The sequence below is a fragment of the Scyliorhinus torazame genome, chromosome 23 (genome assembly GCF_047496885.1).
Source record: "Scyliorhinus torazame isolate Kashiwa2021f chromosome 23, sScyTor2.1, whole genome shotgun sequence".
Classification (NCBI taxonomy): domain Eukaryota; kingdom Metazoa; phylum Chordata; class Chondrichthyes; order Carcharhiniformes; family Scyliorhinidae; genus Scyliorhinus; species Scyliorhinus torazame.
The window spans coordinates 75,981,018-75,997,028 of record NC_092729.1 but is presented as its reverse complement, the minus strand read 5'-3'; positions in this window follow the sequence as shown (position 1 = coordinate 75,997,028).

Below are 16,011 nucleotides of genomic sequence, written 5' to 3'. Positions count from 1 at the left end.
GGTGGGACGGAGAATCCTGAAACTGGCCGGGGTGAATACACCAGAAAACGTGTATGGTGGGTCGCAGAATTCTGATACTGGCGGGATGGACAATCCTGATGCTGGCGCGATGGACAATCCTGATACTGGCGGGACGGAGAATCCTGATAGTGGCGGGACGGACAATCCTGATGCTGGCGCGATGGACAATCCTGATACTGGCGAGACGGACAATCCTGATACTGGCGGGACGGAGAATCCTGATACTGGCTGGATGGACAATCCTGATACTGGCGAGACGGAGAATCCTGATACTGGCGAGACGGAGAATCCTGATACTGGCGAGACGGACAATCCTGATACTTTCGCGATGGACAATCCTGATACTGGCGAGACGGACAATCCTGATACTGGCGAGACGGAGAATCCTGATACTGGCGCGATGGACAATCCTGATACTGGCGCGATGGACAATCCTGATACTGGCGAGACGGACAATCCTGATACTGGCGAGACGGAGAATCCTGATACTGGCGGGACGGAGAATCCTGATACTGGCGAGACGGACAATCCTGATACTGGCGCGATGGACAATCCTGATACTGGCGCGATGGACAATCCTGATACTGGCGAGACGGAGAGTCCTGATGCTGGAGAGACGGACAATCCTGATACTGGTGCGATGGACAATCCTGATGCTGGCGGGACAGACAATCCTGATACTGGCGGGACGGAGAATCCTGATTCTGGCGGGACGGAGAATCCTGATTTTGGCGGGACGGAGAATCCTGATACTGGCGGGACGGAGAATCCTGATACTGGCTGGACGGACAATCCTGATACTGGCGAGACGGAGAATCCTGATACTGGCGGGACGGAGAATCCTGATTCTGGCGGGACGGAGAATCCTGATACTGGCGGGACGGAGAATCCTGATACTGGTGGGACGGAGAATCCTGATACTGGTGGGACGGAGAATCCTGATACTGGCGGAACGGAGAATCCTGATACTGGCGGTACGGAGAATCCTGATACTGGCGCGATGGACAATCCTGATACTGGCGAGACGGACAATCCTGATGCTGGCGCGATGGACAATCCTGATGCTGGCGCGATGGACAATCCTGATGCTGGCGCGATGGACAATCCTGATGCTGGCGCGATGGACAACCCTGATACTGGCGGGACGGAGAATCCTGATACTGGCTGGACGGAGAATCCTGATACTGGCGAGACGGACAATCCTGATACTGGCGAGACGGAGAATCCTGATACTGGTGAGACGGAGAATCCTGATACTGGCGAGACGGACAATCCTGATACTGGCGAGACGGAGAATCCTGATACTGGCGAGACGGAGAATCCTGATACTGGCGAGACGGACAATCCTGATACTGGCGAGACGGAGAACCCTGATACTGGCGGGACGGAGAATCCTGATACTGGCTGGACGGACAATCCTGATACTGTCGTGACGGACAATCCTGATACTGGCGAAATGGAGAGTCCTGATACTGGCGAGACGGACAATCCTGATACTGGCGAGACGGAGAATCCTGATACTGGCGAGACAGAGAATCCTGATGCTGGCGAGAGTGAGAATCCTGAAACTGGCCGGGGTGAATACACCAGAAAACGTGTATGGTGGGTCGCAGAATTCTGATACTGGCGGGACGGAGAATCCTGATACTGGTGAGACGGAGAATCCTGATACTGGCGGGACGGACAATCCTGATGCTGGCGCGATGGACAATCCTGATACTGGCGAGACAGACAATCCTGATACTGGCGGGACGGACAATCCTGATACTGGCGGGACGGAGAATCCTGATACTGGTGGGACAGACAATCCTGATACTGGCGAGACGGAGAATCCTGATACTGGCGAGACGGAGAATCCTGATACTGGCGAGACGGACAATCCTGATACTTTCGCGATGGACAATCCTGATACTGGCGGGACGGAGAATCCTGATACTGGCGAGACGGACAATCCTGATATTGGCGGGACGGAGAATCCTGATACTGGCGGGACGGACAATCCTGATGCAGTCGCGATGGACAATCCTGATACTGGCGGGACGGAGAATCCTGATACTGGCGGGACGGAGAATCCTGATACTGGCGGGACGGAGAATCCTGATGCTGGCGCGATGGACAATCCTGATACTGGCGAGACGGACAATCCTGATACTGGCGGGACGGACAATCCTGATACTGGCTGGATGGACAATCCTGATACTGGCGAGACAGAGAATCCTGATACTGGCGAGACGGAGAATCCTGATACTGGCGAGACGGACAATCCTGATACTTTCGCGATGGACAATCCTGATACTGGCGAGACGGACAATCCTGATACTGGCGAGACGGACAATCCTGATACTGGCGCGATGGACAATCCTGATACTGGCGAGACGGAGAGTCCTGATGCTGGAGAGACGGACAACCCTGATGCTGGTGCGATGGACAATCCTGATACTGGCTGGACGGACAATCCTGATACTGGCGGGACGGAGAATCCTGATACTGGTGGGACGGAGAATCCTGATACTGGCGAGACGGACAATCCTGATGCTGGCGCGATGTACAATCCTGATGCTGGCGCGATGGACAATCCTGATGCTGGCGCGATGGACAATCCTGATGCTGGAGAGACGGACAATCCTGATGCTGGCGCGATGGACAATCCTGATACTGGCGGGACGGACAATCCTGATGCTGGCGCGACGGAGAATCCTGATACTGGCGGGACGGACAATCCTGATGCTGGCGCGATGGACAATCCTGATGCTGGAGAGACGGACAATCCTGATGCTGGCGCGATGGACAATCCTGATACTGGCGGGACGGACAATCCTAATGCTGGCGCGATGGACAATCCTGATGCTGGAGAGACGGACAATCCTGATACTGGCGAGACGGACAATCCTGATACTGGCGAGACGGACAATCCTGATACTGGCGGGACGGAGAATCCTGATACTGGCTGGACGGAGAATCCTGATACTGGCGAGACGGACAATCCTGATACTGGCGCGATGGACAATCCTGATTCTGGCGAGACGGACAATCCTGATACTGGCGAGACGGAGAATCCTGATACTGGCGAGACGGAGAATCCTGATACTGGCGAGACGGACAATCCTGATACTGGCGAGACGGAGAATCCTGATACTGGCTGCACGGAGAATCCTGATACTGGCGAGACGGACAATCCTGATACTGGCGAGACGGAGAACCCTGATACTGGCGGGACGGAGAATCCTGATACTGGCTGGACGGACAATCCTGATACTGGCGAGATGGAGAATCCTGATACTGGCGAGACGGAGAATCCTGATACTGGCGAGACGGAGAATCCTGATACTGGCGGGAGGGAGAATTCTGATACTGGCGAGACGGAGAATCCTGATACTGGCGAGACGGAGAATCCTGATACTGGCGAGACGGACAATCCTGATACTGGCGGGACGGAGAATCCTGATACTGGCGAGACGGACAATCCTGATACTGGCGGGACAGACAATCCTGATACTGGCGAGACGGACAATCCTGATACTGGCGAGACGGAGAATCCTGATACTGGCGGCGGAGAATCCTGATACTGGCGCGATGGACAATCCTGATACTGGCGCGATGGACAATCCTGATTCTGGCGAGACGGACAATCCTGATACTGGCGAGACGGAGAATCCTGATACTGGCGAGAAGGAGAATCCTGATACTGGCGAGACGGACAATCCTGATACTGGCGAGACGGAGAATCCTGATACTGGCTGGACGGAGAATCCTGATACTGGCGAGACGGACAATCCTGATACTGGCGAGATGGAGAACCCTGATACTGGCGGGACGGAGAATCCTGATACTGGCTGGACGGAGAATCCTGATACTGGCGAGACGGAGAATCCTGATACTGGCGAGACGGAGAATCCTGATACTGGCGAGACGGAGAATCCTGATACTGGCGGGAGGGAGAATCCTGATACTGGCGAGACGGAGAATCCTGATACTGGCGAGACGGAGAATCCTGATACTGGCGAGACGGACAATCCTGATACTGGCGGGACGGAGAATCCTGATACTGGCGAGACGGACAATCCTGATACTGGCGGGACAGACAATCCTGATACTGGCGAGACGGACAATCCTGATACTGGCGGGACGGACAATCCTGATACTGGAGAGACGGACAATCCTGATACTGGCGAGATGGACAATCCTGATGCTGGCGCGACAGACAATCCTGATGCTGGCGCGATGGACAATCCTGATGCTGGAGAGACGGACAATCCTGATACTGGCGGGACAGACAATCCTGATACTGGCGGGATGGAGAATCCTGATACTGGCGAGACGGAGAATCCTGATACTGGCGAGACGGACAATCCTGATACTGGCGGGACGGAGAATCCTGATACTGGCGAGACGGACAATCCTGATACTGGCGGGACAGACAATCCTGATACTGGCGAGACGGACAATCCTGATACTGGCGAGACGGAGAATCCTGATACTGGCGGCGGAGAATCCTGATACTGGCGCGATGGACAATCCTGATACTGGCGCGATGGACAATCCTGATTCTGGCGAGACGGACAATCCTGATACTGGCGAGACGGAGAATCCTGATACTGGCGAGAAGGAGAATCCTGATACTGGCGAGACGGACAATCCTGATACTGGCGAGACGGAGAATCCTGATACTGGCTGGACGGAGAATCCTGATACTGGCGAGACGGACAATCCTGATACTGGCGAGATGGAGAACCCAGATACTGGCGGGACGGAGAATCCTGATACTGGCTGGACGGAGAATCCTGATACTGGCGAGACGGAGAATCCTGATACTGGCGAGACGGAGAATCCTGATACTGGCGAGACGGAGAATCCTGATACTGGCGGGAGGGAGAATCCTGATACTGGCGAGACGGAGAATCCTGATACTGGCGAGACGGAGAATCCTGATACTGGCGAGACGGACAATCCTGATACTGGCGGGACGGAGAATCCTGATACTGGCGAGACGGACAATCCTGATACTGGCGGGACAGACAATCCTGATACTGGCGAGACGGACAATCCTGATACTGGCGGGACGGACAATCCTGATACTGGAGAGACGGACAATCCTGATACTGGCGAGACGGACAATCCTGATGCTGGCGCGACAGACAATCCTGATGCTTACGCGATGGACAATCCTGATGCTGGAGAGACGGACAATCCTGATACTGGCGGGACAGACAATCCTGATACTGGCGGGATGGAGAATCCTGATACTGGCGAGACGGAGAATCCTGATACTGGCGAGACGGACAATCCTGATACTGGCGGGATGGAGAATCCTGATACTGGCGAGACGGAGAATCCTGATATTGGCGGGACGGACAATCCTGATACTGGCGGGACAGACAATCCTGATACTGGCGGGACGGAGAATCCTGCTACTGGCGAGACGGAGAATCCTGATACTGGCGGCGGAGAATCCTGATACTGGCGCGATGGACAATCCTGATACTGGCGCGATGGACAATCCTGATTCTGGCGAGACGGACAATCCTGATACTGGCGAGACGGAGAATCCTGATACTGGCGAGAAGGAGAATCCTGATACTGGCGAGACGGACAATCCTGATACTGGCGAGACGGAGAATCCTGATACTGGCTGGACGGAGAATCCTGATACTGGCGAGACGGACAATCCTGATACTGGCGAGATGGAGAACCCTGATACTGGCGGGACGGAGAATCCTGATACTGGCTGGACGGAGAATCCTGATACTGGCGAGACGGAGAATCCTGATACTGGCGAGACGGAGAATCCTGATACTGGCGAGACGGAGAATCCTGATACTGGCGGGAGGGAGAATCCTGATACTGGCGAGACGGAGAATCCTGATACTGGCGAGACGGAGAATCCTGATACTGGCGAGACGGACAATCCTGATACTGGCGGGACGGAGAATCCTGATACTGGCGAGACGGACAATCATGATACTGGCGGGACAGACAATCCTGATACTGGCGAGACGGACAATCCTGATACTGGCGGGACGGACAATCCTGATACTGGAGAGACGGACAATCCTGATACTGGCGAGACGGACAATCCTGATGCTGGCGCGACAGACAATCCTGATGCTTACGCGATGGACAATCCTGATGCTGGAGAGACGGACAATCCTGATACTGGCGGGACAGACAATCCTGATACTGGCGGGATGGAGAATCCTGATACTGGCGAGACGGAGAATCCTGATACTGGCGAGACGGACAATCCTGATACTGGCGGGATGGAGAATCCTGATACTGGCGAGACGGAGAATCCTGATATTGGCGGGACGGACAATCCTGATACTGGCGGGACAGACAATCCTGATACTGGCGGGACGGAGAATCCTGCTACTGGCGAGAAGGACAATCCTGATGCTGGCGGGACGGACAATCCTGATACTGGTGAGACGGAGAATCCTGATACTGGCGGGACGGAGAATCCTGATACTGGCGAGACGGAGAATCCTGATACTGGCGGGATGGAGAATCCTGATACTGGCGGGACGGAGAATCCTGATACTGGCGGGACGGAGAATCCTGCTATTGGCGGGATGGAGAATCCTGATACTGGCGGGATGGAGAATCCGGATACTGGCGGGATGGAGAATCCTGATACTGGCGGGATGGAGAATCCTGATACTGGCGGGATGGAGAACCCTGATACTGGCGGGACGGAGAACCCTGATACTGGCGGGATGGAGAATCCTGATACTGGCGGGACGGAGAATCCCGATACTGGCGGGATGGAGAATCCTGATGCTGGCGAGACGGACAATCCTGATGCTGGTGAGACGGAGAATCCTGATACTGGCGGGACGGAGAATCCTGATACTGGCGAGACGGAGAATCCTGATACTGGCGAGACGGAGAATCCTGATACTGGCGAGACGGACAATCCTGATACTGGCGAGACGGACAATCCTGATACTGGCGAGACGGAGAATCCTGATACTGGCGGGACGGAGAGTCCTGATACTGGCGAGACGGAGAATCCTGATACTGGCGGGACGGAGAATCCTGATACTGGCGGGACGGAGAATCCTGATACTGGCGAGACGGAGAATCCTGATACTGGCGGGACGGAGAATCCTGATACTGGCGCGATGGACAATCCTGATACTGGCGGGACGGAGAATCCTGATACTGGCGGGACGGATAGTCCTGATACTGGCGAGACAGACAATCCTGATACTGGCGGGACGGACAATCCTGATACTGGCGGGACGGACAATCCTGATACTGGCGAGACGGACAATCCTGATACTGGTGGGATGGAGAATCCTGATGCTGGCGAGACGGACAATCCTGATACTGGCGTGACTGAGAATCCTGATACTGGCGGGATGGAGAATCCTGATACTGGCGGGACGGACAATCCTGATACTGGCGGACGGAGAATCCTGATACTGGCGGGACGGAGAATCCTGATACTGGCGGGACGGAGAATCCTGATACTGGCGAGACGGAGAATCCTGACACTGGCGAGACGGAGAATCCTGATACTGGCGGGACGGAGAATCCTGATACTGGCGGGACGGAGAATCCTGATGCTGGCGCGATGGACAATCCTGATACTGGCGAGACGGACAATCCTGATACTGGCGGGACGGACAATCCTGATACTGGCTGGATGGACAATCCTGATACTGGCGAGACGGAGAATCCTGATACTGGCGAGACGGAGAATCCTGATACTGGCGAGACGGACAATCCTGATACTTTCGCGATGGACAATCCTGATACTGGCGAGACGGACAATCCTGATACTGGCGAGACGGACAATCCTGATACTGGCGCGATGGACAATCCTGATACTGGCGAGACGGAGAGTCCTGATGCTGGAGAGACGGACAACCCTGATGCTGGTGCGATGGACAATCCTGATACTGGCTGGACGGACAATCCTGATACTGGCGGGACGGAGAATCCTGATACTGGTGGGACGGAGAATCCTGATACTGGCGAGACGGACAATCCTGATGCTGGCGCGATGGACAATCCTGATGCTGGCGCGATGGACAATCCTGATGCTGGCGCGATGGACAATCCTGATGCTGGAGAGACGGACAATCCTGATGCTGGCGCGATGGACAATCCTGATACTGGCGGGACGGACAATCCTGATGCTGGCGCGACGGAGAATCCTGATACTGGCGGGACGGACAATCCTGATGCTGGCGCGATGGACAATCCTGATGCTGGCGCGATGGACAATCCTGATGCTGGAGAGACGGACAATCCTGATGCTGGCGCGATGGACAATCCTGATACTGGCGGGACGGACAATCCTGATGCTGGCGCGATGGACAATCCTGATGCTGGAGAAACGGACAATCCTGATACTGGCGAGACGGACAATCCTGATACTGGCGAGACGGACAATCCTGATACTGGCGGGACGGAGAATCCTGATACTGGCTGGACGGAGAATCCTGATACTGGCGAGACGGACAATCCTGATACTGGCGCGATGGACAATCCTGATTCTGGCGAGACGGACAATCCTGATACTGGCGAGACGGAGAATCCTGATACTGGCGAGACGGAGAATCCTGATACTGGCGAGACGGACAATCCTGATACTGGCGAGACGGAGAATCCTGATACTGGCTGCACGGAGAATCCTGATACTGGCGAGACGGACAATCCTGATACTGGCGAGACGGAGAACCCTGATACTGGCGGGACGGAGAATCCTGATACTGGCTGGACGGACAATCCTGGTACTGGCGAGACGGAGAATCCTGATACTGGCGAGACGGAGAATCCTGATACTGGCGAGACGGAGAATCCTGATACTGGCGGGAGGGAGAATCCTGATACTGGCGAGACGGAGAATCCTGATACTGGCGAGACGGAGAATCCTGATACTGGCGAGACGGACAATCCTGATACTGGCGGGACGGAGAATCCTGATACTGGCGAGACGGACAATCCTGATACTGGCGGGACAGACAATCCTGATACTGGCGAGACGGACAATCTTGATACTGGCGAGACGGAGAATCCTGATACTGGCGGCGGAGAATCCTGATACTGGCGCGATGGACAATCCTGATACTGGCGCGATGGACAATCCTGATTCTGGCGAGACGGACAATCCTGATACTGGCGAGACGGAGAATCCTGATACTGGCGAGAAGGAGAATCCTGATACTGGCGAGACGGACAATCCTGATACTGGCGAGACGGAGAATCCTGATACTGGCTGGACGGAGAATCCTGATACTGGCGAGACGGACAATCCTGATACTGGCGAGATGGAGAACCCTGATACTGGCGGGACGGAGAATCCTGATACTGGCTGGACGGAGAATCCTGATACTGGCGAGATGGAGAATCCTGATACTGGCGGACGGAGAATCCTGATACTGGCGGGACGGAGAATCCTGATACTGGCGGGACGGAGAATCCTGATACTGGCGAGACGGAGAATCCTGATACTGGCGAGACGGAGAATCCTGATACTGGCGGGACGGAGAATCCTGATACTGGCGGGACGGAGAATCCTGATGCTGGCGCGATGGACAATCCTGATACTGGCGAGACGGACAATCCTGATACTGGCGGGACGGACAATCCTGATACTGGCTGGATGGACAATCCTGATACTGGCGAGACGGAGAATCCTGATACTGGCGAGACGGAGAATCCTGATACTGGCGAGACGGACAATCCTGATACTTTCGCGATGGACAATCCTGATACTGGCGAGACGGACAATCCTGATACTGGCGAGATGGACAATCCTGATACTGGCGCGATGGACAAACCTGATACTGGCGAGACGGAGAGTCCTGATGCTGGAGAGACGGACAACCCTGATGCTGGTGCGATGGACAATCCTGATACTGGCTGGACGGACAATCCTGATACTGGCGGGACGGAGAATCCTGATACTGGTGGAACGGAGAATCCTGATACTGGCGAGACGGACAATCCTGATGCTGGCGCGATGGACAATCCTGATGCTGGCGCGATGGACAATCCTGATGCTGGCGCGATGGACAATCCTGATGCTGGAGAGACGGACAATCCTGATGCTGGCGCGATGGACAATCCTGATACTGGCGGGACGGACAATCCTGATGCTGGCGCGACGGAGAATCCTGATACTGGCGGGACGGACAATCCTGATGCTGGCGCGATGGACAATCCTGATGCTGGCGCGATGGACAATCCTGATGCTGGAGAGACGGACAATCCTGATGCTGGCGCGATGGACAATCCTGATACTGGCGGGACGGACAATCCTGATGCTGGCGCGATGGACAATCCTGATGCTGGAGAAACGGACAATCCTGATACTGGCGAGACGGACAATCCTGATACTGGCGAGACGGACAATCCTGATACTGGCGGGACGGAGAATCCTGATACTGGCTGGACGGAGAATCCTGATACTGGCGAGACGGACAATCCTGATACTGGCGCGATGGACAATCCTGATTCTGGCGAGACGGACAATCCTGATACTGGCGAGACGGAGAATCCTGATACTGGCGAGACGGAGAATCCTGATACTGGCGAGACGGACAAGCCTGATACTGGCGAGACGGAGAATCCTGATACTGGCTGCACGGAGAATCCTGATACTGGCGAGACGGACAATCCTGATACTGGCGAGACGGAGAACCCTGATACTGGCGGGACGGAGAATCCTGATACTGGCTGGACGGACAATCCTGGTACTGGCGAGACGGAGAATCCTGATACTGGCGAGACGGAGAATCCTGATACTGGCGAGACGGAGAATCCTGATACTGGCGGGAGGGAGAATCCTGATACTGGCGAGACGGAGAATCCTGATACTGGCGAGACGGAGAATCCTGATACTGGCGAGACGGACAATCCTGATACTGGCGGGACGGAGAATCCTGATACTGGCGAGACGGACAATCCTGATACTGGCGGGACAGACAATCCTGATACTGGCGAGACGGACAATCTTGATACTGGCGAGACGGAGAATCCTGATACTGGCGGCGGAGAATCCTGATACTGGCGCGATGGACAATCCTGATACTGGCGCGATGGACAATCCTGATTCTGGCGAGACGGACAATCCTGATACTGGCGAGACGGAGAATCCTGATACTGGCGAGAAGGAGAATCCTGATACTGGCGAGACGGACAATCCTGATACTGGCGAGACGGAGAATCCTGATACTGGCTGGACGGAGAATCCTGATACTGGCGAGACGGACAATCCTGATACTGGCGAGATGGAGAACCCTGATACTGGCGGGACGGAGAATCCTGATACTGGCTGGACGGAGAATCCTGATACTGGCGAGATGGAGAATCCTGATACTGGCGAGACGGAGAATCCTGATACTGGCGAGACGGAGAATCCTGATACTGGCGGGAGGGTGAATCCTGATACTGGCGAGACGGAGAATCCTGATACTGGCGAGACGGAGAATCCTGATACTGGCGAGACGGACAATCCTGATACTGGCGGGACGGAGAATCCTGATACTGGCGAGACGGACAATCCTGATACTGGCGGGACAGACAATCCTGATACTGGCGAGACGGACAATCCTGTTACTGGCGGGACGGACAATCCTGATACTGGAGAGACGGACAATCCTGATACTGGCGAGACGGACAATCCTGATGCTGGCGCGACAGACAATCCTGATGCTGGCGCGATGGACAATCCTGATGCTGGAGAGACGGACAATCCTGATACTGGCGGGACAGACAATCCTGATACTGGCGGGATGGAGAATCCTGATACTGGCGAGACGGAGAATCCTGATACTGGCGAGACGGACAATCCTGATACTGGCGGGATGGAGAATCCTGATACTGGCGAGACGGAGAATCCTGATATTGGCGGGATGGACAATCCTGATACTGGCGGGACAGACAATCCTGATACTGGTGGGACGGAGAATCCTGATACTGGCGAGACGGACAATCCTGATGCTGGCGGGACGGACAATCCTGATACTGGCGAGATGGAGAATCCTGATACTGGCGGGACGGAGAATCCTGATACTGGCGAGACGGAGAATCCTGATACTGGCGGGACGGAGAATCCTGATACTGGCGGGATGGAGAATCCTGATACTGGCGGGACGGAGAATCCTGCTATTGGCGGGATGGAGAATCCTGATACTGGCGGGATGGAGAATCCGGATACTGGCGGGATGGAGAATCCTGATACTGGCGGGATGGAGAATCCTGATACTGGCGGGATGGAGAACCCTGATACTGGCGGGACGGAGAACCCTGATACTGGCGGGATGGAGAATCCTGATACTGGCGGGACAGAGAATCCTAATACTGGCGAGACGGAGAATCCTGATACTGGCGGGACGGAGAATCCTGATACTGGCGAGACGGAGAATCCTGATACTGGCGAGACGGAGAATCCCGATACTGGCGGGATGGAGAATCCTGATGCTGGCGAGACGGACAATCCTGATACTGGTGAGACGGAGAATCCTGATACTGGCGGGACGGAGAATCCTGATACTGGCGAGACGGAGAATCCTGATACTGGCGAGACGGAGAATCCTGATACTGGCGAGACGGAGAATCCTGATACTGGCGAGACGGACAATCCTGATACTGGCGAGACGGACAATCCTGATACTGACGAGACGGAGAATCCTGATACTGGCGGGACGGAGAGTCCTGATACTGGCGAGACGGAGAATCCCGATACTGGCGGGACGGAGAATCCTGATACTGGCGGGACGGAGAATCCTGATACTGGCGAGACGGAGAATCCTGATACTGGCGGGACGGAGAGTCCTGATACTGGCGGGACGGAGAATCCTGATACTGGCGGGACGGAGAGTCCTGATACTGGCGTGACGGACAATCCTGATACTGGCGAGACGGACAATCCAGATACTGGCGAGACGGAGAATCCTGATACTGGCGGGACGGAGAATCCTGATACTGGCGAGACGGAGAATCCTGATACTGGCGAGACGGAGAATCCTGATACTGGCGGGACGGAGAATCCTGATGCTGGTGAGACGGAGAATCCTGATACTGGCGAGACGGAGAATTCTGATACTGGCGAGACGGACAATCCTGATACTGGCGAGACGGAGAATCCTGATACTGGCGGGACGGAGAATCCTGATACTGGCGAGACGGAGAATCCTGATACTGGCGGGACGGACAATCCTGATACTGGCGGGACGGACAATACTGATACTGGCGAGACGGAGAATCCTGATACTGGCGTGACGGAGAATCCTGATACTTTCGCGATGGACAATCCTGATACTGGCGGGACGGACAATCCTGATACTGGCGGGACGGAGAATCCTGATACTGGCGGGACGGACAATCCTGATACAGGCGAGACGGACAATCCTGATACTGGCGAGACGGAGAATCCTGATGCTGGCGAGACGGACAATCCTGATACTGGCGGGACGGAGAATCCTGATACTGGCGAGACGGACAATCCTGATACTGGCGGGACGGAGAATCCTGATACTGGCGGGACGGAGAATCCTGATACTGGCGGGACGGAGAATCCTGATACTGGCTGGACGCAGAACCCTGGGGCGAAATTCTCCAACTCACGCCGGGTAGGTGGATCGCCGGGGGCTGGCGTGAATCCCGCCCCCGCTGGTTGCCGAAGTCTCCGGCACCAGATATTTGGCGGGGGCAGGAATCGGGCCCCCATTCTCCGGCCCGGATGGGCAGAAGGCCCGCCGCTAAAATGCCTGTCCCGCCGGCGTAAATTAAACCACCTACCTTACCGGCGGGACAAGGAGGTGCGGGCAGGCTCCGGGGTCCTGGGGGGCGCGGGGCGATGGTGGCCTGGCCCGCGATAAGGGCCCACCGATCCGCGGGCGGGCCTGTGCCATGGGGGCACTCTTTTCCTTCCATGGCGGAGGCGGAAGAGACCCCCTCCACTGCGCATGTGAGCAGATGCCGTGACCAGCCGCTGATGCTCCCGCCCATGTGCCGCCCGGCAAAGTTAGTTTCACGCCAGCTGGCGGGGCACCAAAGGCCTTTCCCGCCATCTGGCGGGGCAGAAATCAGTCCGGACGGGCTTACCCCTCAAGGTTCGGGCTCGGCCGCTCAAGATGTGGAGGATTCCGCACCTGTGGGGATAATTCCGCCCCTGATACTGGCGGGACGGAGAACCCTGATACTGGCGGGGCTGAACACACCAGAAAACGTGTGTGGTGGGCCGGACAATCCTGATACTGGCAGGACGGACAATCCTGATACTGGTGGGACGGAGAACCCTGATACTGGCCGGGGTGAATACACCAGAAAACGTGTATGGTGGGTCGCAGAATTCTGATACTGGCGGGACGGAGAATCCTGATACTGGCGGGACGGAGAATCCTGATGCTGGCGCGATGGACAATCCTGATACTGGCGTGACGGAGAATCCTGATACTGGCGGGACAGACAATCCTGATACTGGCGGGACAGACAATCCTGATACTGGCTGGACGGAGAATCCTGATGCTGGCGAGACGGAGAATCCTGATGCTGGCGCGATGGACAATCCTGATACTGGCGGGACGGAGAATCCTGATACTGGCGGGACGGAGAGTCCTGATACTGGCGTGACGGACATTCCTGATACTGGCGGGACGGGGAATCCTGATACTGCCGAGATGGACAATCCTGATACTGGCGGGACGGAGAATCCTGATACTGGCGGGACGGAGAATCCTGATACTGGCGAGACGGAGAATCCTGATACTGGCGGGACGGAGAATCCTGATACTGGCTGGATGGACAATCCTGATACTGGCGGGACGGAGAATCCTGATACTGGCAGAATGGAGAATCCTGATACTGGCGAGACGGAGAATCCTGATACTGGCGTGACGGAGAATCCTGATACTGGCGGGACGGAGAATCCTGATCCTGGCGGGATGGAGAATCCTGATACTGGCTGGAGGGAGAATCCTGATACTGGCGGGAGGGAGAATCCTGATACTGGCGAGACGGAGAATCCTGATACTGGCGAGACGGAGAATCCTGATACTGGCGAGACGGAGAATCCTGATACTGGCGGGACGGAGAATCCTGATACTGGCGGATGGAGAATCCTGATACTGGCGAGCGGAGAATCCTGATACTGGCGTGACGGAGAATCCTGATACTGGCGGGATGGAGAATCCTGATGCTGGCGAGACGGAGAATCCTGATACTGGCGAGACGGAGAGTCCTGATACTTGCGGGATGGAGAATCCTGATACTGGCGGGACGGACAATCCTGATACTGGCGAGACGGACAATCCTGATACTGGCGAGACGGACAATCCTGATACTGGCGAGACGGAGAGTCCTGATACTGGCGGGACGGAGAATCCTGATACTGGCGGGACGGAGAATCCTGATACTGGCGAGACGGAGAGTCCTGATACTGGCGGGACGGAGAATCCTGATAATGGCGAGACGGAGAATCCTGATACTGGCGAGACGGAGAATCCTGATACTGGCGGGACGGAGAATCCTGATACTGGCGGGACGGAGAATCCTGATAATGGCGAGACGGACAATCCTGATGCTGGCGAGACGGACAATCCTGATACTGGCGAGACGTAGAGTCCTGATACTGGCGAGACGGAGAGTCCTGATATGGCGTGACGGAGAATCCTAATACTGGCATGATGGACAATCCTGATACTGGCGGGACGGACAATCCTGATACTGGCGAGACGGAGAATCCTGATACTGGCGTGACGAAGAATCCTGATACTGGCGAGACGGAGAATCCTGATACTGGCGTGACGGAGAATCCTGATACTGGCGCGATGGACAATCCTGATACTGGCGAGCGGAGAATCCTGATACTGGCGAGACGGAGAATCCTGATACTGGCGAGACGGAGAATCCTGATACTGGCGGGACGGAGAATCCTGATACTGGCGAGACGGAGAATCCTGATACTGGCGAGACGGCAATCCTGATACTGGCGGGACGGACAATCCTGATACTGGCGGGACAGACAATCCTGAT